Here is a 5,969-nt window from a genome sequence, read left to right on the forward strand (position 1 = left end):
TATAAGGATTTTCATTTCTCCATTGCAGCACTAATTGAGAGCAAAAACGGCCAGGCCAGTGGCATGTAATCATAGCTATTTGGGAGGCTGAGGCAGGAGGACTGCCTGAGCCCAGAAGTTCAAGACCAGCCTGTGTGATACAGCAAGACACTTCCTCCTCAAAAAAAAAAAAAAAAAAAAGGAGCGGGGGAAGACATCAATTGTTTAAATATCCAACAAGAGGTATAATGGAACATATACAACCATGTTGTCTCTTTTAAACAAAATATGTTCATTAAAAGTTTTTGGGTTTTTTGGGTTTTTTGGAGCCGGAGTCCTGCTCTGTTGCCCAGGTTGGAGTGCAGTGGCGCCATCCTGGCTCACTGCAACCTCTGCCTCCCAGGTTCAAGTGATTCTCCTGCCTCAGTGAGCTGGGATTGTGCCACTGCACTCCAGCCTGGGCAACAGAGCGAGACAGCAACTCAGGAAAAAAAAAAAAAAAAAATTCAGGCCGGGCGCAGGTGGCTCATGCCTGTAATCCCAGCACTTTGGGAGACCGAGGCGGGAAATCACTTGGGATCAGGAGTTTGAGACTAGCCTGACCAACATGGTGAAACCTCATCTCTACTAAAAATAGAAAAATTAGCTGAGTGTGGTGGCACCGCCTATAATCCCAGCTACTCAGGAGACTGAGGCAGGAGAATTGCTTGAGCCCAGGAGGCGGAGAGGCTGCTGTAAGCCAAGATCAGGCCACTACACTCCAGCCTGGGCAACACAGTGAAACTTTGTCTGAAAAAAAAAAAAAAAGTTTTTTAAGTTCCAAAGTAGCATATACAGTATGATTCCATTTTGAATTTGTACTTAGTATAATTCATAGAAAGGGTCTGGAAGACTCCTACAAAGTATTCACACTGGTTGTCTTTAAATGGGTAGGATTTGGAGGTTTTGTGTTTTGGGGGTTTTTTCGGCCTTCATTTCCTAAAGCAAAAATAATTGCTTTTTTATGGGAACTAAATTATTTAAAATTGTATAAATCTATCACAGTAACAAATAAATTACATATAATTGTAAAGAGTTTACCACCTTTCAGCTGTGAAAGTTGATAATATAAATCGGGCCATTTTTGTCATACCTATTAAAAAGTGGAGAGGCCAGAGGGAAAAAACATTCAGGTCACAAATATCACTTGAAAAATATAATTCTCTACAGGCCTGGCTGTTGAAACTGCCTGCTAACACTTAAAACCTATTTAATCTAAAGGCTACTAAGACAGCCTGCTACAATTCTAAGATGAATTTTACCCACCACTGTCACTCAGCAATCAAAATTTGCCAACCCCACCAAAACATTAATAGTGAAAATAAACGCTCTTGAAGACCAATATGTAACATTTCTCTTTCTTATAAAATCTCTAACCTCTTCACTCTTCAGACATCCCAAAGACCACCCCAGTCTACATATATGCCCCAAATTACTATTTTCTTCCCAAATAAAGCATTCTAATTTCAAAGATTCATCTCTATATTCTGACTTCACAGTTTTTAACACTTAATGCTGTTTTTGCTTTTAGTTGACAAATAAAAATTATATTTATAGTATACAACGTGTTTTGAAATATGTATACATTGTGGAATGGTTAAATAAAGCTAACACATGCACCCTTCGGCTTTTTAAAAACTAACGTCCAATTCATCCATCAACGACCAACAAAAATTCCCTGAGAGTAAAGCCTTTGCTTAGCTTTCCAGTTCCGTTAAACGGGGGAAAGAACAAAAGGGTCACCAGGACCCTGCCCAACAATACGCCACACTCTGTCTACCAAAGCCACCCAGCCAGAACACGCCAGGTGACTGGCAGGCAGATACTTCCGGAAGAAGTCGGTCCGCGGAACCTGGAAGTGAAGCAGAAGACGCACGGTATTCTGGGAGGAGTTGGGGAGGCGGGATTGTCGTTGCTGGCTGTTACCAGGACAACCGGAGGCGATTGACCGTTATCTGCGGTTTGCAGCCGTTAGCGGGAGAGGCAGAGAAGTTCAGAGGTCTTTTAGGATGTGCTAAACGGTCGTGAGGGCTCTCTTAAGATTTTCCTCACAATAGGTTATCCAGTCGTGCCCCTCGGCCCAACCGCTGGCCCCGGGGATCTGAGTCGCACCCTCTTGTTTTTCTCTGTCTTAAGGTGAAATGAAGTGTGGCCCAGTGGCTCCTCATTGTCGCTTCTCTAGTTTTCTGCCTCCTTTTAGAAAATGTAAGTTGAGAATTTCTAATTTACATCGGGATGTATTCTAATGCGCTTGTTTTTAAAATTGTGGAAAACTTTTTAAAAGAAAATAAATCTCACCAGTCATCAGAAGTAACAAACTTTTCATGCATTACCTATTAATTTTTTTCTGCATATTTTTTCGTAGTTGAGATAATTTAGGGAAACCATTTTGTGTCCTGCATATATGGGCGAATACAATATAATTTTGGTATCAATAGCAACAAAGAAGGCATTGAAGACTTTAAATCTGTTTACAGTGAATTGAGAAGACAGGATGAAGTGGACACAGCATGTGAAGACAATTCTTTCAAGAAGTTTGGCTGTCAAGGAAAATAGAGAATGTGAGTAGCTGAAGGAGAATGACAGGTGAAAGAAAGAAATTGGGAGCCAGACAATACAGCTGGACAGTTTACACCTGTATTGATGTCCCACCTTTTTCACAAAAGATTGAGTATGCTTGGGAAAAAACTACACACTATCATAGGAGAAAATGATTGGAAGAGAAACTGAGGCAAAGGTAATTGGAAAACAAAATAAAGCCAGGAGTATGTTAATACCCCAAAACTTCATACCACAAGGTCCATGTAATTACTAGAGGGGTGCCACAGATTGGGCGCTGAGGTTCCTAGCAACTAAACCAAAGGGAAAATATAGTTATCAGTTTCACATGATCCATATGAGGGGCATATTATAGAATCCTGTTACACATTAGCTGTATGAAATTGGGTAATGTAAGCTCTTTAGACCTCTTTTCTCCATCTCTTAAAGAGTGGGGAGAGGAAGAAGGAGACTGTTAGGCGAGTAGATCTTTTAATATCTCTTCCACCACTGACAGTCTGTGATCACACAGGCCAGAGATGGCAAACTCAAATGCCTAAATTAGGGACTAAGAAAGTTTCGTAAGTGAGGAAATGGACTGAATGTAACAAAAGCAAGGAGTGATAGAGATTAGAATGGTAGAGCTGATTGAGCTGTCCCATCTAAAACTCCAGCCAGTTCTTGCAAGAATAAGGATTCAGTGTTGCCAGATATTCTGATTTTTCAGGAGAAACAGGAAAATCATATTTGCGATAATATACAAAACAAAACACCTCTACTGGCTAGATACCATTCATGGGTCACTAATTTTCACCCTCTGCTATAGGTGAAAGGACCTCAACAAGAGGGATAATTGTTTGAATTAAAGAATTAAGTATGAAGAAAGAGGAAGAAGTCAAAAAGAATACCAAGATTTCCCCTTGGTAATAAGGAGGAGGTAGTAACATTGATACTAAAATCAGCAGAAGGTTTGGGGAGAGAAGGTGCTTGATGAGAGTTTCTTGAACATGGGGCAAATTTATTCATACGTATCCATAGCACATGAATCCAGTTCAGCTGTTGGGTTTGAGAAATCTGTGGGATTTATCGGAAAAGGGTGCAGGAATGTAGGTCAGGAGTTTGGGGAAAGAAGATGAAAAAGGAGTTTAAGATGTAAGATTCATTCTTTCAGTAAAGTTTTATTGATTATATATCACAATATGTATTTGCACGAGACTCTAAACTGTCTGAGGGCAGAAACCACGTTTTTTTTTTAACCACTTACCCAGCTCCTAGCACAATACAGAGTCAGTGCTTATGTATGTTGAATAAACAAATGAAAAAATACAAAACACAGTGTTTTACAGTATAGGAGATGCAGAGTTGAATTAGAAAATCTTAAGGGAACAAGAAACACTGGGGTCTACTTGAGGGTGGAGAGTGGGAGCATGGAGAGGAGCAGAAAAAATATGGGGTACTAGGCTTAATACGTGGGTGATGAAATAATCCTTACAACAAACCTTCATGTGTACCACCAAACCTAAAATAAAAGTTTTAAAAGAATAAAATCTTAAAGAAGTTTATAGAGCAGGGGCCCCATCTCCTTAAAAAAAAAAAAAAGAAAAAGCAAGTTTATAGGTCAAAAAGTAAGACAAGTCTTACACATAAGCAGCTAATGCAAGTTTTAAAGTAGTGCCATTTAAAAACAAAAAAGTACCATGGGATTCAGAAGGGAAAGATCTTTTTAGAAGAAGAAGGTAAGCTCCGTCTTTCTAGATAGTGGGCAGTTAGGATTAGATCACACAGGTGTTAGGAGAGAAACTGATCAGAAGCAGTTAAATAGAAGATGTAGGCCGGGTGCAGTGGCTCACACCTGTAATCCCAGCACTTTGGGAGGCCCAAGGCAGGCAGATCACCTTAGGTCAGGAGTTCAAGACCAGCCTGACCATATGGTAAAACCCCGTCTCTACTAAAAACACAAAAATTAGCGGAGTATGGTGATGGGCGCCTGTAATCTCAGCTACTCAAGAGGCTGAGGCAGGAGAATTGCTTGAACCCAGGAGGCAGAGGTTACAGTAAGCCAAGATCACACCTCTGTACTCTAGCCTGGGCGACAGAGCGAGACTCTATCTAATAAATAAATAAATAAATGGGTATTATGGCATATAATTCCTGATTTTTTGGTTGTTCCACATCCCTTTCAGGAAACCACCACTCACCAGCCTTAGCTGGTTCAAGTGGGACTGATTCCCAACTAGCCACCCTGCCCCCATTCCTACACTTGATTCAGACCTGACCAATGAGAACCATCATTGGTACTTTTGCTGGCACTATTTCTTCAATTTTTTTTTTTTTTTTTTTTTTTGAGATGGAGTTTCGCTCTTGTTGCCGAGGCTGTAGTGCAATGGCGCAATCTCGGCTCACCGCAATCTCGGGTCACCGCAACCTCCTCCTCCCAGGTTCAAGTGATTCTCCTGCCTCAGCCTCCCAAGTAGCTGAGATTGTAGGCATGTGCCATCACACCCAGCTAATTTTTTATTTTTAGTAAAGACGGGGTTAATCCATGTTGGTCAGGCTGGTCTGGAACTCCCGACCTCAGGTGATCCACCCACCTCAGCCTCCCAAAGTGCTGGGATTACAGGGCTGAGCCACCGCACCTGGCCCGCTGACACTATTTTAAAAAAAAAAAAAAAGCTTCTCTCCCTCTGATGTTATACTGCAGGTGCTAAAGACCATACAGACACAGAGCAGACAGGCCACCTTTGCTACCACATGGAGGTTTGTCTAATATTGAGGCTAAAGAAGCTGAGCTGGAAGACAGAGAGACCAAATCCTGATGACATTGTTTGAACCCAGAGATCCAGACATGCCTGAAAACTAGTTTTACCACTGGACTTATCTGTTAAATGAGCCAATAAACTCTCTTTTATACTTAACCTTGGGTTTTACCTGGATTTTTGTCATTTACAGCTCAAAATATTCTAATATAGAAGTATACATCATTAAATCAACATTATTTCTTTTTTTCTCTGTCTTGTTTTAAATGTAACTCTGTAATGTACTCTAAAAGCATTCTACAGTCTCACTAAGTTAATCCACAAATTTGGTAAAATTCCAATATTAATCCCAAAAGTATTTTTTTTTTTTTTTTTTTTTTTGAGGTGGAGTCTCGCTCTGTCGCCCAGGCTGGAGTGCAGTGGCTGGATCTCAGCTCACTGCAAGCTCCGCCTCCCGGGTTTACGCCATTCTCCTGCCTCAGCCTCCCAAGCAGCTGGGACTACAAGCGCTCGCCGCCACGCCCGGCTAATTTTTTTGCATTTTTAGTAGAGACAGGGTTTCACCGTGTTAGCCAGGATGGTCTCGATCTCCTGACCTTGTGATCCGTCCGTCTCGGCCTCCCAAAGTGCTGGGATTACAGGCTTGAGCCACCGCGC

At 41.4% G+C, this 5,969-nt stretch overlaps 1 long non-coding RNA gene across 1 annotated transcript; it reads left to right on the top strand.

The window, feature by feature from the left end:
- The first annotated feature begins 1,903 nt into the window (after positions 1 to 1,903).
- On the top strand, positions 1,904 to 5,546 carry LOC104682334. Its single transcript, XR_004059669.1, has 3 exons — positions 1,904 to 2,223; positions 2,496 to 2,579; positions 5,258 to 5,546. It is a non-coding gene; the product is annotated as an uncharacterized LOC104682334 (long non-coding RNA).
- Positions 5,547 to 5,969: the final 423 nt, after the last annotated feature.

The sequence above is a fragment of the Rhinopithecus roxellana genome, chromosome 10 (genome assembly GCF_007565055.1).
Source record: "Rhinopithecus roxellana isolate Shanxi Qingling chromosome 10, ASM756505v1, whole genome shotgun sequence".
NCBI lineage: Eukaryota > Metazoa > Chordata > Mammalia > Primates > Cercopithecidae > Rhinopithecus > Rhinopithecus roxellana.